The 24,101-nt window shown below is 32.5% G+C and overlaps 1 protein-coding gene across 18 annotated transcripts in view; it reads right to left on the bottom strand.

Moving 5' to 3' along the window:
* Positions 1-24,101, bottom strand: part of Npc1a (Niemann-Pick type C-1a) — a 64,693-nt gene that overhangs the window by 22,349 nt on the left and 18,243 nt on the right. The window lies entirely within an intron of this gene.

Raw genomic sequence — 24,101 nt, 5'->3', positions numbered from 1 at the left:
GGCCAATTTTTAATTTTATCGTTACAGTATGTTATTTAATAAATCGAGCAACAAATTTTTGCCCGAAATCCGACAACATTTTATACAGTTGGGTACAAAATAATAGCAGCGGATACATGAATGTTCCCATAAAACAACTAGGATAATCCGCTTCAACCAGAAGGCCCTCACGGACTAAATATTTACCAAAATAAGAAACAAATTAGAAATATCGCTACAGTTTTCAGCTTTAGCATGATGCAGAGAGGATTTAGTCTATGTTGCATCTAGAACACGTTCTTTGCACGACTCTATGGAAGTGAGTAAGATAGTATTTCGTAAGATGTTTTTGGGTAATTTCCAACAATAAAAGCCAATTATCTAGCATAAAAAGTTAAAAATAACCATTCCTGATCGGTTTAAGAAGTCAATTTGATGTTTTCAAAACTGTATCTGTATCTGTCACATCTCTCTGTGGGTTGCTTTGAGAAGAAGCTGTTAAAGCGCTTCTTCATCATGAAGTAGTTCAATTCAATTCTTCAATTCTTTTGCTGGATACTTTTTGTCTAAAAATGTATTTTACGTTAACTCATTTAAGACAATGCTAAGCAAAATAATATAAAAGAGAAATTGAGGAAGAAATCATCAGCCTTATTACGGTTGGCGTAGTCGTATTCAAAATTGCAAGTTGACGTGTCGAAACGACTGATTGGTATTATGAATATATTCGTCCTTAAAAGCTAAAATATCAAATTTAAAAAAAAAAAAAACTTTGGTAAAAAAATTTATAGAATTATCAGTAGATCATGTTTAAACTTTTAATCCAGAAGAAAAACCAACCCTACAGTTTTTACAATCAAAATAATTTTTTGGCGTAGACGTTTTATTATTTTATGGTATCACGAAAAATTTACGACAACGACAATTTTTTTCTCATACAAAATTAAAAAAAATATATATATTTTTTTAATTGTAAAAGAATTCCTTCGAAATCATCTTTTGAACAAGAAGTAAGAAATTTGCATTGCTTGAATCGTTATACGAGGACTCTAACAGATTTTCAATTGAAAGTTTGCCATCTGATAAAAACACGAAATTTGTCATACGAAAATGTATAAAAGAAGTAAAATGTTTAATTATTTTAGGTATTTTCCAATATATTTCATTAATCATTGCCAAACAAATTTTGAAATTGATTTGTTTTTATTTTTATATCCAGTCGTTAAAAAAAATCGGTCACGACTCTTTCCTCGTATTCCAACGCCATACGTGATACCGATTTGTCGTATCAAAAAAAATGTTATTTATAACCCAAGAAATCCGTCCAGTGAATTATGAATGTGTTTCTTTCGATATTTTATGGACCTATGATGTTATAAAATAAAAAAAATGTTCGTAGTATATAATTTTTCATCATATAGAAAATGTAAACTACCCCTACGACATTTGAACAGTGTTCGAAAATAAACACTATGGTATCGTACCGTACCGTTCTGTACCGTACCAAGGTGGATAGGTACACTACGATAGTGTACCGCTCCGGAACACAAACACTAAAAAATATTTTAGTGATACTGTACCGGAACACAACGATAATCGTAGTGTACCGCATGCCGGAGCACTAAAAATCGTAGTGCTCCGACTGCGGAGGACTAAAAATCGTAGTATTCCGACTGCGGAGCACTAAAAATTTTAGTGTTCCGACTGTCGGAGCACTAAAAATCGTAGTTCTCCGACTGCGGAGCACTACAAATTTTAGTGCTCCGACTGCGGAGGACTAAACATTTTAGTGTTCCGACTGCCGGATCACTAAAAATCATAGTGCACCACGTGTTGGAACACTAAAAAATAATAAAGGTATTATGTTTTCTTAGGAAAATTAAATATTTGGTTAAATTTGATCAAATAAAAATTAAGATAAACTGTTACATCCATGTATGTTTAAATTAGTTAAACACATTGCGAAATTTGGTCAAAATTATGAAAAAACTATATTTAGTTTTTGTGGAATGAAGCACAAAGATCGTCGTGCCGGAGCACTAAAAACCGTTTTGTACCACGTTTTGAAACTATAAGCACTAAAAATCGTAGTGTTCGACTGTCGGAACACTAAAAATCGTAGCGTACCACGAGCCGAAACGCTAATAATAATGTTAAGATAATCTGTTTATTATGTGTTTATTAAATATTTTATGTTTTTAGAATAAATAAATATGTATTTATTTATTATTTAATAAATTATTTATTAAATTATTACACTGTGACACAAAATGGAACTCAAAGTCTGGGGGGTGGAAAATTTCATTTGAATATGAAAGTACTTGATGAGTATACTAAGAACCCAAAAGGAAATTTTCGCCATAGGTCAAGTTTCTGAGATATCGCGCGATGAATTTTTTGATTTTTTCCCTATAATACTTGGTAAAATAGCTCCATATCTCTATTTGGCGTTGTTGTAGCTTCATTTTGAGGTGACATGTCTTCAGTCAAATCGATTGGCGAATCTTTTTGTAGAACATTTCATTCTTCTAACTCAATGCCTTTCATGTCCTTTTCGTCCTCTATTTCTTGAACCGTAGTGAAAGTACCACAAGATGAGATTTTTCAGCATCCAAATATTCTACAAAAATGTTGATCAGAAGATTTTAGCTACGGTTCTCTTTGACAGCTAATCGATTCTGTCACATTTTCATTGTCCTTTTTGACATTTAATCGGTTTTGGTTCAGAAATAAACTATGTTTTGTTTTTCTGTATATTCGGCATTGGTTATTTATTGGTATGTAGACATAACAGTTGGTTATTGCTTATGTAGACATCTAGGGTGCTTCTGAAATATTTACCACAAATAGCTCTTGTAATGGTGAACACGTTAATAACAAATTTTCTTGGAGGATAGATCCGGTTATCTCAATTTTTGATCCGGATATTCCGACATTAAAACGGATTTTTGAACCGGTTTTAAGTAACCGATTAAACTTATATGTATACCGTTAAAAAGCTTATAGAGTTGTCAATCAAATTAAATTAATTCGTTTCTGAAAACTTTGTTAGTTGCAGTTCTAGAACAAAAAAACCGATTTCTTAAACCGTTTTTAAGGAAAAATATCAAAACGCGCAAATATGGAGATCAGAGGCTGGGGGGCGAACAATTCTTTTTGGCGATAAAAGTCGATGAAGATAATAATACGAACGCGGAAGGACAGTTACGCCGTAGGTCAAACTTCTGAGTTATGGCGAAATGAATTCTTTCTTGACAAACTATACATACCTACATGACAAAAAACAAGCGAAACTTAATCGCGCCATAACTCAGAAGTTTGACCTACGGCGTAACTGTCCTTCCGCGTTCGTATTATTATCTTCATCGACTTTTATCGCCAAAAAGAATTGTTCGCCCCCCAGCCTTTGATCTCCATATTTGCGCGTTTTGATATTTTTCCTTAAAAACGGTTTAAGAAATCGGTTTTTTTGTTCTAGAACTGCAACTAACAAAGTTTTCAGAAACGAATTAATTTAATTTGATTGACAACTCTATAAGATTTTTAACGGTATACATATAAGTTTAATCGGTTACTTAAAACCGGTTCAAAAATCCGTTTTAATGTCGGAATATCCGGATCAAAAATTGAGATAACCGGATCTATCCTCCAAGAAAATTTGTTATTAACGTGTTCACCATTACAAGAGCTATTTGTGGTAAATATTTCAGAAGCACCCTAGATGTCTACATAAGCAATAACCAACTGTTATGTCTACATACCAATAAATAACCAATGCCGAATATACAGAAAAACAAAACATAGTTTATTTCTGAACCAAAACCGATTAAATGTCAAAAAGGACAATGAAAATGTGACAGAATCGATTAGCTGTCAAAGAGAACCGTAGCTAAAATCTTCTGATCAACATTTTTGTAGAATATTTGGATGCTGAAAAATCTCATCTTGTGGTACTTTCACTACGGTTCAAGAAATAGAGGACGAAAAGGACATGAAAGGCATTGAGTTAGAAGAATGAAATGTTCTACAAAAAGATTCGCCAATCGATTTGACTGAAGACATGTCACCTCAAAATGAAGCTACAACAACGCCAAATAGAGATATGGAGCTATTTTACCAAGTATTATAGGGAAAAAATCAAAAAATTCATCGCGCGATATCTCAGAAACTTGACCTATGGCGAAAATTTCCTTTTGGGTTCTTAGTATACTCATCAAGTACTTTCATATTCAAAAGAAATTTTCCACCCCCCAAAAATGCTGCTGCACAGTGTTATTTAATAAATAAAAATTAGAAGAAAATGTGTAAAACATCTGATTTGATTTTTAGACAATGGAGCACTAAAAATCGTAGTGTTCCTACTGCCGGAACACTAAAAATTTTAGTGTTCCGACTGCCGGATCACTAAAAATCGTAGTGCACCACGAGCCGAAATGCGAAAAAGTAACGTTAAGGTAATCGTCTGTTTATTATGATTTATGAGGGAAATTAAATATTTTATGTATTTAGGATAAATAAATACATATTAATAAATAAAAATTAGAAGTAAATGTGTAAAATATCTGATTTGATTTTTGGACAATGGAGCACAAAATCGTAGTATTCGACTGTGGAGCACTAAAATCGTAGTGTTCCGACTGCTGGATAACTAAAAATCGTAGTGTGCCGACTGCCGGATAACTAAAAATCGTAGTGTACCACGTGCAATACAATAAGGTAATGTACCACACATGAGTTTATTATGATTCGTAAGGAAAAGTTAATATTATATGTTTTTTTTAATAAACACAAATTAAGAAATAAAAATTAGTAGGAAATGTGAAAAACATCTGACTGTTTTTTGGACACTGGAGCAGTAAAAATTTTACTGTTCGACGTTTAGGTAATCATCTGTTGATTATGATTTATGAGGAAAATTAAATATTTGATGGCTTTTGGGTCAAGTAAAAATTAATAAATACAAATTAAGATGAGCATGTTATATCCATGTACTTAAAATTAGTTACAAAATTTGGGAACATTAGTAGAAAATATGACAAGATGTATGCGGTACAAATTTTTATAAAACACTACTTATTACATTTTTTGTTACATATAATCTAAAATATTACACGCTACTGTGGTTGCACATTTAGACGCTCAGTATATACATACGTATCAGAATAACAATACTTAGAGTCATAAAGATGTACATATTCGTATAAAAATTGTCTTCCTGATCTTCATGAATTACTTAATTTTTTTAATGTGAACAAAAGAAATAAGGAACGGAAAATATTGACAACAACACAATGTTTGCGGAAATTGTACCTGTTACTTTTTGTATCAAAAACAAAATTCCTCAGTGAATGCAGTTGAAGAAAGTATGTGGATTTTCCCAATTATTTTGGGGAAATTGTTCCTGTTGATATTTGTACAACAAACAACATCACTCAATGAGAATGTGCTGATTTTCCGCAAGTAGGATTGTACATTTAAAGTCAACTTTATGATTTCGGGATAAATACAACCACACACTTATTATTTTGGGGAAATTATACCTGTTGCCATTTGTACAAGAAACAATATTCATAAATTAATGATGATGATTTTTTTTTCTAATTTTCTACTAAAGCTCTCAACGTTTGTAACTAATTTTAAACACTTGCATTTTATTTATTAATTTTTATTTTTTGATTTTTCAAAATAGTCTGGCTTAATCCCTTTTGTTGTTTTAATATTTAAAACAACAAGTTTATTAGTGGAGAAGGTTTGGCATTGTTCGCCAAGGGGTAAGGCAAGGAAGACTAGTATCGATCCACGCCACTGGATCTCATCAGTTCCCTTTTTTTCTTGTTTGTGGATATTCTCCACCGAAGTTATTTTTCAATAACTTCTTCAACAAGAAACTAATAAACTTGTTGTTTTAAATATTAAAACAACAAAAGGGATTAAGCCAGACTATTTTGAAAAATCAAAATTGTAACAGCTATCCCAATTAAATAAACGCCACCAATGTTCTATTAATTTTTATTTTTAATTTTTACTTGTCCCACAACCCATAAAATATTTAATTTTCCTCAGAAATTATAATTAACAGCGTTTCCAAAGACATAGAACTGAAAAGATTGGAAAAGATGCATAATGCATAAATGTTTATGAAACAAAGTATATAAACATTTTACCAACAACAGGAATATGTTAATGATAAAAACCCCATTAAAGCGCAATTCGGCTTATACAAATTGTAGGAAAGCAAAAAGTTGGACTCAGGATCGTATTCCATAGCAGTTTCCAGTTCATTGAATATGAACTTGGCGGTTAAAAACGCCTGAAATGGTTAACTACTTAACAGAATGTTGTTATGATATCGTAACAACAGAGCTCAACTCCATCTATTGACAAATGTTAGTATATTTACATCTTTGGCGTTTCGATTTTTAGAGATCCGGCAGTCGGAACACTGCACTTTTTAGTGATCCGGCAGTCGGAACACTACGATTTTTTGTGCTCCGCAGCCGAACACTACGATTTTTATTGTTCCATTGTTTCGATTTTTAGAGATCAGGCAGTCGGAACACTACAATTTTTAGTGATCCGGCAGTCGGAACACTACGATTTTTAGTGATCCGGCAGTCGGAACACTACGATTTTTAGTACTCCGCAGCCGAACACTACGATTTTTATTGTTCCATTGTTTCGATTTTTAGAGATCCGGCAGTCGGAACACTAAAATTTTTAGTGATCCGGCAGTCGATTTTTAGAGTTCCGTCAGTCGGAACACTAAAATTTTTAGTGATCCGGCAGTCGGAACACTACGATTTTTAGTGATCCGGCAGTCTGAACACTACGATTTTTACTGCTCCGCAGCCGAACACTACGATTTTTATTGATCCATTGTCCAAAAATCAAACCAGGCGTTTTTAACGTGTTCTATTAAATTTTATTTTTTAATTTGTATTTATTAAAAAAATTATGAAATATTTAATTTTCCTCCCAAATCATAATAAACTCATGTATCCACAGTCATAACACTACAATTTGTAGTGCGCCATTGTACAACAACCGAATCAATCTTTTTCATATTTTCTACTTAAGCTCCCAACGTTATTAATAAATATGTATACATACATGGATTTAAGAAGTGTATCTGAGTTTTTATGTCTTAATTTGTACTTATCTCAAAAATTAAAAATATTTAATTTTCCTCGCAAATCATAATAAACTCGTGTGTGGTACATTATCATTACGTTATTTTTTAGTGCTCCGACTGCGGAGCACTACGATTTTTAGTGTTCCGACTGCGGAGCACTACGATTTTTAGTGTTCCGACTGCGGAGCACTACGATTTTTAGTGCTCCGACTGCGGTGCACTACGATTTTTAGTGTTCCGACTGCGGTACCCAACGTTTTTAGTGTACCAAAATGTGGAACACTACGTTTATCGTTGTGCTCCGAAACAGTATCACTAAAATATTATTTAGTGTTTGTGTTCCGGAACACTAACGCTAAAAATATTTTAGTGATACTATTCTCGGAGCGGTACACTATGTTAGTGTACTGTTTATTTTCGAACTCTGCATTTGAATGCATACGACTACGCCAACCGTAATAAGGGCGTATATGTCTGTTCCAGAATCACCAAGAATCTAAAAAATTTTACTGCGATAAAAATTTGTCCGTTAGTAGATTCTAGATTCAATTACTTTTATCAAATTTTGCTAATATAAATGTTGTTTAAAATAAACTGTTTTTTTTAATAATTTAATACAATTTTTTGAAACATAAATGGAAGCTTAGCTCATATGGCCAAGGAATCAAAATGTGCTCAAAATGGCTGAAAATGTATGCTTTATCATTTACGAATTATACCGAGATCTTGAATAAAACTGACAAACTATATTTAAAATTTTGGAACCTTCTTGGCCCTAAGTGTTACATTACCATTAATGGTTCATTAACATTAAATGATCGGACAAGAAGTATTAATGTTGTAATTATATTTTACGTTTGCGATTGTATGCACATGTGAGTGAGCATACATATACATATAAGTAATATTGATTATATTAAACCACCTTGTCAAAAGAAATGAGCTGTAAAATTACCTTAATCGCCTCAACAACCAATATAATTTCCAGCTTGTACCCCAACGGTAACGCTAATAATTTTAATACACCCTTTATTCTGTTTCCTATTTGTTCATATTTTAATTGTCTTTATTGGACTGGCTATACCATTTGGACTTGCTATAATAATGATGAAATGTAATTATAAAAGCTTTAACTACAAAACAACAACAAAATGGCATATATACTGTACATATCTATGCACGTAGTATGGTACATACATATTAATAACTGCCATTTAATAGACCGCGTTTAAATCACGTTCAAAGTACGAGCCATTTCAAATAAAGATAAGGTAATGTTGAAAATAAAATCGGAATCTTATTTGGAATCTACATACAGTGTTGGCCAATGCAAATACAACTAAATTATGTCTTTCACAAAAGTGTGTAAAATATACACATTTTTAAATAAAATGTAGAGTTTTGGAAATTATTGATTTTTAGTTATTTAATTTAGTTCGACCTTCATTTTAACCCTTCGTTGGACGCCTACCTATATTGTTTACTTTAGAGGATCCGAAAACTTATAAAATTTTTTAATATCATTAACTTAGTAAAAACTTAGTAAAAACACGCTCGAAAATCCCATTTATGTTCAATTTTAGAGCACTGTATTTTGTTTTGCGGTATTATTCAGAATGAAATGTGTACATTTTATATCTATACAGCTTATTGCAATGTAATAACGATGATATCAAGAGGTAAATGAATGCTTATTTCCTAAGGATTATATTCTTAATCATATGGAGTATCCTATATTTGAACTAATCCAACCCACAAAAAGAGAAGAAAAAACCCATCAAAAAACCCAAATTCCGAAATTTTTCAATAAAAAATGGGTGGATCTGGCCAGTCTCATGTGTTACGAATATGATATGTATGTCAAAAAATCCTTATTGCTCCTTTTTTGTTGATCCTTTTGACTCTATGTCTTTTTCATTTGAAATGTAAAAAAATTTTCATTGGAGAGGTAAGCCAATTTAAAATGCAAAATAAAATGAAAACGACCTTCGAAAGACATCATCATGATCTATTGGAAACCCATTTTGTTATTGCTTGCATACATAATATTGTTTGTTGTTGTTGGTTATAACATTGTGTAATGTTAAGAATTATTTATAAATACTTATACTCCACCAATCGGGAATTACATTTTTTCGATATCAAACAAAACTAGAAAAATGCTTCCTATTTTTAATGGTTGCATATGTATTGCACACCACTGTAACTCCACATGTGTAAGTAACCTTAACCATAGACTAATGAAAAGATAGACGACGGAATGCTCTCACCGAGTATGTTCGAATTGAGTGTGCTGAAAACGCAACTCAAAATAAAATGCCAAAAAATACAAGTTAATAAATATTTTGTTCTGCCAAAAGGCTACATGGGGTTAGTTTTTGATGGGAACAATATCCTCAGACAAAAATATTCAAGAAAATATTGTCATTTTCCCAAAAAACGTCTTCGAACTTTTTTGAGTTTTCGTGTTTGAGTAGCTTAACGGCGCAACATTGAGTCTATAAATTTATTTGTCTATGCCTTAACCTTTTTTATTTGCAAAAAGTCTTTCTACCAAAATTCATAGGCAAATATTTAAGAAAAACATATTTTTACATTCCTTCTTTTCCAATTATTATGCTGCAGTATAATCACATCCAGATAATCGAGTAGTAAAAACACATATAATATTATACTTAAATTATAGACTAACATATACTTTAGACAGAGAAATTGTAATGTGCTTGTTTTTTCAAGGTGTCGCCCTTACGGAAAGTACCAGCGTTTTCACTCAATTGCACAATGTTTTGGGGTAAATTGCAATATTTTTTTGAATATTTTTATATGAGGGTGTAGATGCGGCTAAGATTACCCACATATTGTCTTTTACCAGAATAAATAGTTTAACAAATTATAGTTATTGTCATTTTAAAAATTGAGTGCATAGCCAACTCACCCAATTCACACTCAGTGAGAGAATTAAGGTGAGAGGATTTCTCTGTATATACTTTCATTAGTCTATGCTTAAATCATATTTGAGGGTCATATTGAATAAAAATATATAATATAACAAAAAAAGGAATCCATACTTATGTGGTTTTCGTAGAAAACAGTATGAGTTACGGGTACAAGTGGTGGTGCCTTCAGACAAGAAGTTCGGAATCGGCTATAAAATCTAAGTCCCATATCATTGAGGTAATATGAATCGTGTTGCACTCATTTGGAGAAGTCTCCCTTGCTTCTTCGGGGATATTTGTAATAAAAGATGCCAACTTAAAGTAAAAGAGAAATTCTTAGAATCTGCAAAATCCGGATTGGAGGAAATAAATTAAATATTTTATTAAGTTTTCTCTTTTCATATGTATATTCACATGTACAAAAGACAAAAAAACCAAACCAAAAACGCAAAATTTGAAAAAAAAAACTTCAATAAAGTTTTTGTTTTTAATTTGTTTTATATATATATATATATATATATATATATATATATTATATTTGTCTCTAAAAATTTTTAAAAAACTTGTTTAGACCAGTATTTTATTTTTTAAGTAAAGTAAACAGTATGAAAGATTCTGGAAACCAACTATTATTTAATTTAATTATTATTTGCAATATAAATGGATTTGTAGTACAGCAGACAATACAGTAAAAACAGAAAATAGTAAAGTCGTAGAAAATAAATTCCTAACTAACAGCTTTGATTTACAATGTTTTTTTAATAATTGACTTAGACTTTTTTATTAAAATATGATAACGGTAGGTATTAACATTAAAATAACATTTATAAACCTATCCTAGACAAAGCGACAGTCTTTAGCGAAACTTTTTTAAATCTTACTGGAAAATGTAAAAGTGAATATAAATTGCAGTATATAAACTTAAGAAATCATGTCTATGTAGATGACAAATCAAAATTGTGAAATAGTTGGTCTTGCGATATAACACAAAATTAATGATATCTACATGCAAGGCAATCATCGAATTGGACTATACGCGTAAATTTAAAAACTATAGTTTCATGTAGTTGTAAGATAAAAGAAGAATAATTCACGAAATGTAAGAATTAGTCATTTCACAAAAACTTTTCGACGCAAGATTTTATAAAAAATTTTCTCCTCAGCACATATATTTATAACAACTGATTGGAACAATTACTGAAATATGTAAGTGCATAATTATAAATCCATTGATAAAAAAAATTAAAATATGAACTATTTAAAGAAATTCGATATCTCCAGGCCTGATGATTTAAATATTCACAATGCAATATAAAGTAAAATCACGTATATTTTTGTGTATATTTGTATGTATGTATAAATAAGTACGTAGATAAATAATAAATATAAAAACATCTTGCCGGCACTAACTAATGTACATACCTACATACATATGTATTCAACGCATATACCCATGCAAATAAAACGTCTCGTATAAATCGTATGAATGACTAATTAAAAGGGGACATATCGAGATTTTGTTTTGCCTTTTCATTAGGTGGCCTCCGTAGCAACGATATCATTTACAGTAGATTTTTTGGGAATTTTTCAGATGCGGGAAACAAATTTGTTGTGTTTTGGTAAATCCAAAAATTTATTTACAAAGAATTTGGAATTAAAATCAAGAGATACATAAATCGATGTTAATACATATTTGATAGTATAGAGAAATGAAGAACGTGTATGAAATAAAAATGACAAACTAAGACATTTATAGCGATAGTTAGAGACTTTTTTAATGTATAAATGTCAGTGCAACACTTCGAGAAGACAATTTCCCACATTTCGCAGACATTGACTAAACCGCTCAGCAAAATAATAACCTGAATCATTTTTCCTGTACTTCGCTTTTTAATTCCGTTCTTCGGAATCGTCGATATTGTTGTGAGAAAAGTCTCCACATGTGGTTGCGGAAAAGTTTTTTTATTATTATCAATTTGAAAATACAAAGCTGTTTGGTAGCATTCCATAGTGCCACTAGAAAAGATAACAAAACTAATTACATACTTGTCGCTTGAACTGCAGATCTCTCAAGGGAGCGCCGCTTTGAAATTGTGAAAAATGTTAAAATCAGTACGTATTATTTCCATTTTTTTTTTTTTCTATATTACATTTGTTGTTTTTCCCATTGATGTTTGTTTTTTTAAGCATCCTTAATGACGAAACAACACACAGACACAAAATGTGTGTGTATTAGGGTTATGACTTTTTTACAACCTCATATCCCTGTATCATAGCGTGATGAGTTTTGCCATAAGATTACATAAAATCTTAATTATAAGGTGATTCGGTGAAAAAACCTCACGCACAAAATGATTTTAAAATTTGAATTTATCAAAATTATGGACAATTTTTTGAAGTTACTGAAAACAGATATATAATTGAAAATAAACTTTAGAGCCACATGAGATAATAAAAATGACATAAAATTTATTTCTCACTATTTTTCTTCAATTCTGAGAATCGTAAAAATGTCGTAAACGCTTTTGTTCAAAAATATAATTTTTTAACAAAAAACAAAAAATTTTAAATTTTTTTAAAGTGACTTTTTTCGCGACTTTTTTGATATTTGAATGAAATAAACGTTATTATAGTTATTAGTAGGCTTATATTTATTCATTCGTGCAACAAAAAATAATTTTTTGAAAAAAAATTTTTTTTTCATTTCATATATTTTTTCAAAAAATTATTTTTTTTAAATCGATTTGTGCGTGAACTTTTTTTATATTTCAATGGAATAAACGATAGCATAGTGATTAATAGGCAAAAGTTCATTCATCCCTGCTACAGGAAATCATTTTTGAGGAAAAATGTCAAAAAGTCATAACCCTAGTGTGTATATATTATATTCAACGAATCGTATACTGACCATGAAATACGAATGGGAATTATTTGGCCGGCTAAATAGTATTGAACGAATAAACACAGTATTGCACGAATAATTCAATAATAACTTATGTACTATTGATCATTTATATGTATTAGGGAATGGATGTTAACGTGGAAGTGTTGACATCATAGCCATTCTGCACAGTGTAATTTATTTATTTGTGTATACCTGCACAATGTCTTCTAAATTACAGTACGGGTTTGTAAAACAAAACTATTTCCATAATTTTTGAGAATTATAAAATTTTTGTAGAGATAAATGAAAAGTGTAACAAAATTAAATGTCAATAAACATTTTTAAAGTTAATTAGCATAACATTTATAATGTGATAAAAATAATAATAATAAAAAATAAATAAAAATATATAAATGAAAGCAAGCAAAGATGATTACAATTATAATGACCACAGTATTTCAGATTAAGAAGGATTACGGAAAAAAGAAGGATTTCGGAAATAAAGCTCAAGTGTACGTTTAAAGTGGGATGCGTTGTTGATTAATTGTAAGGGGTGTGGGAGAGTATTCCAAAGACGAATTGTCCCAATGAAAAATTGCCAATCTGATACGAGGCTTCTACGGAGAAAGGGTTTGATTTTCCTTCCTCTTCTGGATATGAAAGAGTAATTTTTTGATATAGATAGTTTGGGTTGTGGGTAGTTATGATCTTGTGCTTTTATGTTAAGGATAGTGGTGAAACTGATCCCGTAAAGAGAATTGGTGAGATGAGATATATCCTGCGTTCTACTCAGCCCATAGACATACCGAATAATACTATTGAAAGCCCTGTTTAGTTTAGTAAGTAGAGTAAACAGTTTTTTTACAAGCCAATTACTGCTCAATTTCGCGTCTAAGAATATTAAATAAATTTCAGTTTAAAGTCCAACAATAAAGACAAGATATGTGCAAATTAAGTTTAGACAGACAGGTCGAAACAAATTACTACAAACGTTTCGTATCTGGATTTATAAATATTCAAGCATTTTTTTGTGGGAATTATTCGCAGTATGTCAACAGTCAATGATCGTGTTACTGACGTATGTATAATTTTGTATTGTAATCAATAATTGAAAAGAAAAATGAAAAACTAGGTGAAGAAAACATTTCCAATTTGCAGTTTTGAAGCGACAATAAAAAGCATTTTATATTTTAAAATTTGTTGTGCGATTTCTTTTTTTTAATATACCGTGAGCGTCAACATAAACTTCATACCTCAAAACAATTTTTAATTGCATTACCACACCGACATAGGGTTTTCAGGTGGTACATGATAGTTACGGGATTAGGGTAAATAGTTTGAATGGGTTCAATGGTTAGAGAATAATATCTTCAGTACTATCTACCCTAGTGTACAGAAATGTGGTTTATACCAAAGGTGTATGTAACATATGGGCAGGAATCTGAAGTGTTCGCCCATATATATGAATAATTTTTAGCCGATAGCCTTAAATTCTAGTGCTGTTCTTTATATTATTTTATTGTAATTTTAATTATAATAAATATATTAAATAACAAAATAAAAATATTGGTATATTTCACTTCTATGTATCTAGGATCGGTCATTGAAGTCTCTGGACATCAAATCTATTGTGAACTTGCAAAAAAATTCGACAGAATGTTAAATAGAGACATATTTTATCTCCATTCCATGCGGAAAATATCATCGGATTACATCAAAACACTAGTTGATTTAATGTTTGGAGAATCGAATGTGATGAAAAAGGCCGGACCGAATTTTTTATAACCCCCAACATGAAATATTCTGAACTCTTATGAAATAATTAATTTTCACAATTTTATGAGGAGATTAAGCCTGCGATCGATCCTCAAATACCCAATTTTAGCTAGTTCGGTACCGGTGCCCGAAAATGTAGATAAAAACTAAAAATCTGTAAACGGTGCTACCGTTTTATAGGGCCATACCAAAACGTTGACTTATGTCGAAAATGTTTTGGAGAAGTTTTGTGACGACTGGGGAACTCGAATGACAAATTACAGGTAGTTCGGTCAACAAATGTAACTAAAATACTGAAATTACATAAAATCATTTTGTGGAGAAGTTTCGTGATTGCAGAAAACCTCAAATGTCAAAGTCGGTCAGAAAATGTAGCTAAAACCCTCAAAATACTGAAAATCGGGAAGTGCCGCTATATGGGGGCTATACCAAAACATAAAGAAATGTTGTGACCCCTAAGAACCTGAAATGTCAAATTACAGCTGGTTCGGTTAAAATTTGTAGCTATAATTGTTCCACAAACATCCCAGATGTAGTTTTGTAGCTAAAATCCTCAAAATTCCTAAAATTGTGAGGTACCGTTATATAGGAGCTATACCAAACAGTTTTGGCCCCTAAGAACTTTAAATAGCGAATTACAGCTGGTTCGGTTAGAAATTAAAGTTAAACCCCTCAAAATACTGAAAATCGGGAGGTACTTGCTATTTGGGGGCTATACATAAACATGGACCTATGTTGAACATTTTTGGTGAAGAAGTGTTGTGACCCCTAAAAACCTCAAATGTCAAATTACAGCTGGTTCGGTTAATATTTGTAGCTAAAATCCCCAAAATGCCGAAAATCGGTAGGTACCGTTATATGGGAGCTATAGCTGAACGTGGTCCTTGACTTGCCTATGGCAAAACAATACTCGGGTGCAAAAATATAGTGCTATTTAAATGCGTTACAAACGAAAAAAACAAACTTAATATACTCTCCATACTATGGTGGAGGGTATAAAAATCAAAATAAAGGTAAGCCAATTAAAGAAATACAACATTTCCTACGTTTGGCAGAAGTGTCAACATTATTTTGACGCGTAAAATTTTGGGTTATTTTTTAAAATTTTAACTTACTCCCTTCCCTAAGGCAACTGTGAAGGGCCTAATTTTTCTGGATTTTAGTTCACCACTAAATACTTGAAAAGTTGCATTGTTGAGAGGTGTAAAGTTTATTTTGACACTCACTGTATTTGGGGAAACAATAATAATGAAACAAATTTCAAATGAAAGTCCCCTAAAATTTCCTCCTGTGTCTATACAAGCAATTCTGTTCCGAAAAGTGTTGTTTTCAAAACATTAAAAATAATGCTAATTACGAAAAATATAAAAGAAATTGCCTGAAAATTGCCAGCAATTTTTTTCCACTTTCATTCCTTTACCTGTCTCTCCTACAAACAGAGACTAGCCACAAGTAAACTTGTCTAATGAAGATTGGGACTTAAGAATGAAGCACATCGTTCAAGTTTGTTCATGATAACTATTGATGACATATGACCTAAGATATTTTTAAATTTTGCCAGAGCATGTATTTTAGTTTTATGTACCAGATTCCATCAAAAAACGAATTTCAATTTTCATGTGGGCTACGTCTTTGGGCATTTATGGGGACGATATATTGATCTTTATAAATAATTGACCCAGACATGTTTACAATGCAGTCAATTTTAAAAGCATTCCTTCAGCTAAGCAAAAACAACAAAATGCAAGCAATGCAAAAACAAATGTTAAAAAGAAAGAAAAAATGAACTAAAAGCTCTTACCGATCGCTTGGAGGATTTGACTTAAAAAGAAAACCAAACAAATTGAGTGGAAACAAACAAGCCGATTGAAATTTAAACATTCATTTTTACATACCACGAAATTGCTGAATACCAAAATATTGAAACTCGCAAGAAAGTGCAAAAATATTTTTTTGGATGAAATGGAATGTAATGGCATAATTGTGCAATTTTTAAAAGCTCCAAACTGTTCGGACAACGATCAATAAAAATATGATGGTACATACATATTTGATTTGTATTTTCCATCAATTGTTCAGTTACGCCGATGAGATTCCCATCAATTTCTTATTTACTTTTTTTTTATTTAATTTGTTGTACGCATGAAGCAGAGATAGTAGCACAATATACGGGCACTCAATTCATAACATAACAGATTCATGGGCGTATGTATTATTTTTTGTGCCTGTAGCAGCAGCGGCACCCCGACCTCATGTGATTCTGTTTTGTGTCGTTTTTATTCTTTTCATACAATTGAACTCTCATTTAATTCAATTCCATTTAATTAAGAAGTCAAATTACAGATGAAATATTTTACTTGGAGGAACCAGAACATGCTGAACTTAGAAGAGATTGTCGCGTGTTTTTTTCTGTTCATGTTTTATACACGTTTAATTTCTTTCGTTTTTGCCCCTTCAAACTTCTCCACAATGTACAGTGGTCAGTTTTTCGAAAGACCTGGCCAATGATCTAAAAATGAATGGTTCTTGACCTAACCTTGGGTACTTATGTTTTTTTGTGTCGCTGATTTCATTTTTCTTATTATTAAAACCTCATGTGTGTCATTATATCGATGTTTTTGGTCACATTTTCCAAAAAAAAGTCGTATCAGATCAAAATAATCTACGAAATTATTTGTCATAACATTTTACTATAGATAGAATACAGAAATTCATCAAAACTCTAAATTTTGATTAACGCCAAGAAATGTGATCCTATACTATATTCTTCCTAATCAACGAAAATCTGTATATATATCTATATACAAGACAAAATATCGCAAAAAAACTTCAGTGGCGGCTTGAGGTAACTGATGTAAATTGAAATTGGTAAAATACACTTCCATTTTTAAGAAGTGACAGCTCAATTCGACCGAACTCACAACTATTTTCCTAATTTTCTGTGAAAATTATATACAAAAAATCATCATGTAAGGCTATATTTAACATCAATTATTAAAAACCCCAAACTTCATTGGTGAAACTCAAATACCTCTCATTATAATTACCAAAAAGGTTGAGATCTACGACCTCAAGCTCAAATAAAATTTATTATTTTATTGATATCAAAAAGGTCGAAAAAACACAACAATAATATAAAAGCTTTAATTATTTTTGCATATATAAATTGTTTTATAGATGATTACAATTTGAGAATTCGAAACGCTGCGAGTAAAATTCCAAAAAAACGTCGCTTTGACCGGCTATTAAACGTGAGAAAAAATATTATTTTTCTTTCATAACTACACGCAGTGAATTCTTTTGACCACTGTGCAATGACAGTTTTGATGATGTTTTGTACAATAATGTACTATGTGTATAATCTTATGTGAATAAAATAGGTTTATTGTACATACATATTAGTACACTCATTTTGGAGTATGTATAACATTTTTACGATGAATGAAAATTATATATGAAAAATAGTTAACATGCCTTTTTGGAAATGAAAAAGTATTCGCGAAACGACTTTTTAGTTGTCAAAACCTGACTCATACGAGCTAACACTTTCATACCGCCTTTTAATAACATAGCATACATACATATGTATCATCTTACAGAGGTTACTCTAAATTCAATGATCTTTAATTTTGGCATATCTTTTACTTTTGCATTGATGATAGCAGGAATGAACAATGATCAGAAATCATATAAATATATAGTATCATAATCTGCGATAATTGCGATATTAATTTCTTTACGTAAATGAAATTCAATAAAAGTAAATAAACGGCAATAAACATGAAAATGATTAACTCTGCAAGATGAATGTTCATTTTTTATTTCTGATAAGATATCGATATCATTGTTCCAACTTAATAATATCTTGTATATATCCAATCGTGTTTTTTTTTGTGTTCTAAGCATATTCAATTAAAATGTTATTGTTTATCAAAAAAATGGAAATACAAAAAATGAACTGTTTTTCAATGCAAAACATTATTATTAAGAGGTAGTTTACACTATCTATTAATGTCATATGACACGAAATAAAAACATTCCATATTTACCCACGGAGGCAATGTGGAGACATAGTTTTTTTTACATTTTTGCTGGTGTGGACGCACACAGTAAATGGCGTAGGGAAAATCTCCAATATTACACATATTAGCGAATATATAGCGATGGAAAATTTCATGTCATATGACATTTACATATAGTGTAAACTACCCCTTACTTGTATTTAATCATAATAAAATAAATTACATATTGATTATTTAGAATAACGATAGGGACTGGTTCTTCGCCAACCCCAGGCTCTTAAACTCATTAATGTTATGTGAACAAAAAATAACAAAAATCGCCGGAACCTTTTTGCCACAATGCACAGTGTTCGATTTTCGAAAAAACCTGGCCAAAACTCTAAAAATGGATGGATCTCGGCCAAACCTTGGGTTTTTATGTTTTTCGGCTCGGTGGTGGTCATTTAAGGGGTCATTTTGGTCCCTCCTCCTATAAAATGTGATCTTATCGAATCAAAATATTCTACAAATTTGTTCGCCATCAATTTTTAGTATAGGTCCTAGAATACACCAAAACTCTATATCTTACCTTTGCTCCAGAAATATGAAAGTTAGAAAAACATTTTAGGGTTAATGTCGTACTTCATCAAAGTTTTGGCCAAATTGTCATACAAAACATGAGTATAGCAGAATGGTGTCAAAGACAAAAATTTCTCCCGCTAAATTTCATTATGAGTAATCAATGAAATGAAATTTGTAAGGTACTAAATAATTAAGAAAACAATTTTTTTTTTAAATTTTACAACCAAATTTTCAAATATTTTTTCATATTATTTTTGATCATTTAAAAAAGTTTAAATTAATATGATGATTATAAATAGGGTGAAAAGGACCATTTTATATACATACATGATATATATGTAATTGCTTCGTTTACTATTAAAATACACACAATAAGTCAATACTATTCGCTGTCAGACTCGTACTCGTCTGATGATCCAGAATCTATATTGGGGTTTACAGGTACTACCTCAGCATTCCCAATGATAATAATTTAATAGCAGCTGAGGATAGCTTTTTGTTTCTTTTTGGAGGGTTTGAACGCAGACTTGAAATGAGAGGATCTGAGGATACAAGTAACCAATTCATTATATCTGTCATTGTGTTTATTCTAGAAGATTTTCGAGAAAAGTTTTCCCGATATTTCTTAATATCCTTATTCCTGGACTCCTGAGCTTCTTCGGAAAGGTGACCGATGGACCACTGCCCACTTAATAATGAGAAAACCATGGATGAGTACTTCATGAATTGATGTGGGCATGTAATACCACGGATACGTGTTTATTAATAATGTTGCAGTATCCAAGCAATACTGCTTAAAAAGATTTATATCTACTGCGAAACCACAAGATAAATCTTGCATTATAACGTCGTGTGCTCGGTTAAGGCATTCGGCATCTAAACCTAAAATTTCGGCAGATTTCTCCGAATCGGTAAAGAAACTTCGGGCCGTGTTACCATCATTACTGTTTCCGAACCCTCCAACTTTTGGCGTGTCAATAATAAGCCCCAATTTCTGTTTGAAACTCTTTTGTATTTCCCGTTTTTTTCCAATCTTGTTTTATCTTCTTTTGAGCGGGCTTGCCACTTTTTGTTTTGCTAATTTATATCCCAAATGCAAAAAATATTCCATAAAATGGATCCAAGCATGTAATGTGGCTAAACAATAGCGCAAATTTGATTCCTCAACTGGCAAAGCTAAAACTTCGTCCAATTTATTGAACTGTTTAGACGTAGCGTTACACAGATAGCAACGCATGTTTGACTTCGTAAGAGTGACATTATTACGTATTTTGCCATCAATCATGGTAAAAAGTAATTTGTATGCAATTATTATATCTTTTCCGTTTATGTGAGTAGAATATGGAACAAGAGCTTCTATTTGTTGATCGATATACATTTGCTCTTGAATAATCGAATTTTGATCTTCACGAACATATTCCACCTTTATTGGACTGCAATAACGAAATATGTAATATTATGAAAGTTTGTAGCTTAAAAAAATTGTTTAAATTTTTTTTCGATGGAAAACTAAAAAATTTTGTCTTTTCTTCATGTACCTGAAAGACAAAATATCACATAAAAACGAAAAGTGCAAAAATGTGCAGGATGTTTCGATGGAAATTGGTAAAAAACTCTTCCCTTTTTATGAAATGATAAGTTACACAGCCCAACTCGATCTTACTCATAACTATTTTCATTATTTTTTGTGAAAATTTATCTTAAAAAAATTAACAAGTACGGACATCAATTATTAAAGAACGCACAATTCATTGGCGACACTGAACATCATAAATACTGTTACGAATGTAACTGATAGGTCTAAGTTAGTTTAGTTTAATTTCCGTTAATTTAAATATTTGAATTGTAACGTAAAGTTTTTATTACGCAGTTACTTTATTTAAGCAACAACAACTACCATGTAGAAATCTCTTCATCATTCTAGTTCTTTACCTTTCATTAATGTGTTTTTGTTTTGCTTTGCCATAGTCATGTAATTATTGTTTAGTTTGTCACCTCTTTATTTCTTTGCACTCATTACTGTGCTTGTCGTCCAATTGTATTTCCCCATGTATGTATGTGAGTATGGTTGTTCGCTTAGTGCGAATGTGTGTCTGTGTGTTCGCTGCACAGATTCGAGGTGTTGCCATATGCTCTAGATATTTCTCGAACAGGGAGACTTTGGGATATAAATTACCGGGGAAATGGCAATGGGGAGTAGTCGTGTTTTAAGCGTTGAACTGAACAGATCGGTTAAAGAATTGCTGCGTGCTAACTAGAGACTTGCTGTGTGCTTAGTAATTAAAGTCAGTTCTGAATAAGTGTAATAAAGTAAATAAAGCATTGTAGAAACGTAATCTAAAACGAACCCTGTTTTATTTGGTACAAATCGTACTGGGGAATAAAACAACGTCTACACGGAGATGAGTTAAACCTAATTCCGTAACAATTGGTGTCAGAAGTGGGATTACGATCATCTCGATCGATCTGAATAAGAAAAATGAAGAAACTTCCAGACTTATGATGAAGAAATTAGATGCTAAAATGGAAGAAAATTCCAGAAAGAGTGAAGAATATTCCAGAAAATTGGAGGAAAGATTTGCCAAATTCGACGACAAATTAGAGGAAAAGTTAGAAGAGAACTCTAGAAAAATCACCGAAAACTTAATGGCAGAGAATTCTAGGATGTTTGAAGAAAATTCAAGAAACTTAAAAGAGGAGTTGGAAGAGAATTCTAGAAAAATTAACGAGAAACTCGAGAACATCACGATGGTGATTGAAAAGAGAGTAGAAAACGTGGAGGTACAAATGAAAGAGTTGGATAAAAAGATTTTGTCTGTTGACGAGAAAGTTCTGGCCCATGATGAGAAATTTGTGAACCTTGAGAAGAAAATGTCGGAACTGGAAATCAAAGGCGGCCCAGTGAGAGCTATTCATAACACGTTAAAAATCAAGCCTCCTGTGTTCGACGGCTCAACCTCTTTCAATGTGTTCAAATTACAGTTCGAGACCGTGGCTGCTAGAGATTCTTGGAACGACAACGACAAGGTTGTATCACTACTAATGGCATTGCAGGGCGGTGCTGCTGAGGTAATACAGACTATTCCCGCCGCTTCTAGGAACAACTATGGAGATATAATGGCTGCTCTTGAACGTAAGTACGGTAGTGAACACAAGCAAGAGATCTACCGAATGGAACTGAGGGGAAGAGTCCAGAAGCCAAATGAGACCTTACAAGACTTTGCGGCTGATATAGAGCGGTTGGCGCAGTTGGCATATCCAGGAGAGACACATCCATTGGTGGACCGCATAAAGATTGAGACATTTGCAAGTGGTATTCGTGATCCAGAGATAAAATTTGCGGCGTATGCGGCACCGATAGGAACATTTGCAGAAACCGTGTCATTTGCCCTGGCCCAAGAAACCGCGAGGATGCTGGTGAAACCTAAAGCTTACAACGTGAGGAGGCTGGAAGTTGAGGACAACAATTCCCAGAACGTGGTCGATCATCTGAAAGATGCACTAATGCGTGTGAAACGAGGGGCTGGAAAAACGAGAAAAACTTGTTATAACTGTCGGAAAACTGGACACTTGGCCCGAGAATGCAGATTGAGACAAGCAAGGCCCAGATCCACCTCACCGCCTTCAAAAAGCGACGAACAACCGGTGGCCAAGAATCTGGAAAGGGTGACATCAGGTGAATCAAATAAAGGGAATTCCGTCAATCACGAGACGCTGCTGGCAGAGGATGAAAATGATGGTCCCACAATCTCTATAGCCATAGTCCAGCAGAAGAATCACAACTTAACGGTTAAAGGCTTCGTCAATGGTGTATTGCGTACCTTGACATTGGACACCGGTGCAACAAAGTCCATTATTAGACCGGATTTGGTAAAAGGGAAGGTATTGCCGTTAAATGGAGTCAAATTGCGGACGGCCACAGGCGAGAAGACCCTGGTGCATGGAAAGGCCTACCAAAGGCTAAGTATGGGTAGGAAATCGGTAAATTTCGATTTTATAGTGGCCGATATTGTGGACGAAGTTATACTTGGCGTGGACTTTATGATTGCCTTCGACATCAACCTGGACATAAAGCACCGTGTGATGACTTGGTCCAATGTGGAAATACCGATTAATGTGGGCTACAAAGAGAAGAAAAGCATGTGTCGCCCTAGCGCAGAATCTGACGAAATCGCTGTAGATGTCCGCACGCTGAAGGTGGAAGCCGCCGAAAAATGGCCAGTACGAAAGCGGAAAAATCTCGCAACGAGGAGGAAAAAGCGAAGATGTACGTCGAGGAAACGTCCATCGAAAAGCGGCCGTACAACAAGGAAGGACAAGTCCGATGGCGACCAGGTGGCACTTAGGAAGGTGACCACAAAGAAAGAAGGTATAACGTCAAGATTCCTGGAGAGAAAGCAACGTCCAGAAGAGCAGAAGTCCAAAGCTGAAGCAGTAGAGGGTACAACTAAACCGGTTGCCACCACTACGGAACGAGAACTGCGTCTAGTCAAGAGGAGCAGGCTTAAGCGGGAGGCAGTGTTACCAATGCCCATATCACAGAGAGGGAACTGTGCCTATTCGGGACGAACAGGCTTAAGCGGGAGGCAATGTTACGAATGTAACTGATAGGTCTAAGTTAGTTTAGTTTAATTTCCGTTAATTTAAATATTTGAATTGTAACGTAAAGTTTTTATTACGCAGTTACTTTATTTAAGCAACAACAACTACCATGTAGAAATCTCTTCATCATTCTAGTTCTTTACCTTTCATTAATGTGTTTTTGTTTTGCTTTGCCATAGTCATGTAATTATTGTTTAGTTTGTCACCTC

This window comes from Musca autumnalis, unplaced genomic scaffold (genome assembly GCF_047663935.1).
Source record: "Musca autumnalis isolate F117 unplaced genomic scaffold, ASM4766393v1 scaffold_2, whole genome shotgun sequence".
Taxonomy (NCBI): Eukaryota; Metazoa; Arthropoda; class Insecta; order Diptera; family Muscidae; genus Musca; species Musca autumnalis.
Note: the sequence above shows the minus strand (reverse complement) of the source record. Positions and strands in the feature narration are given on the sequence as shown.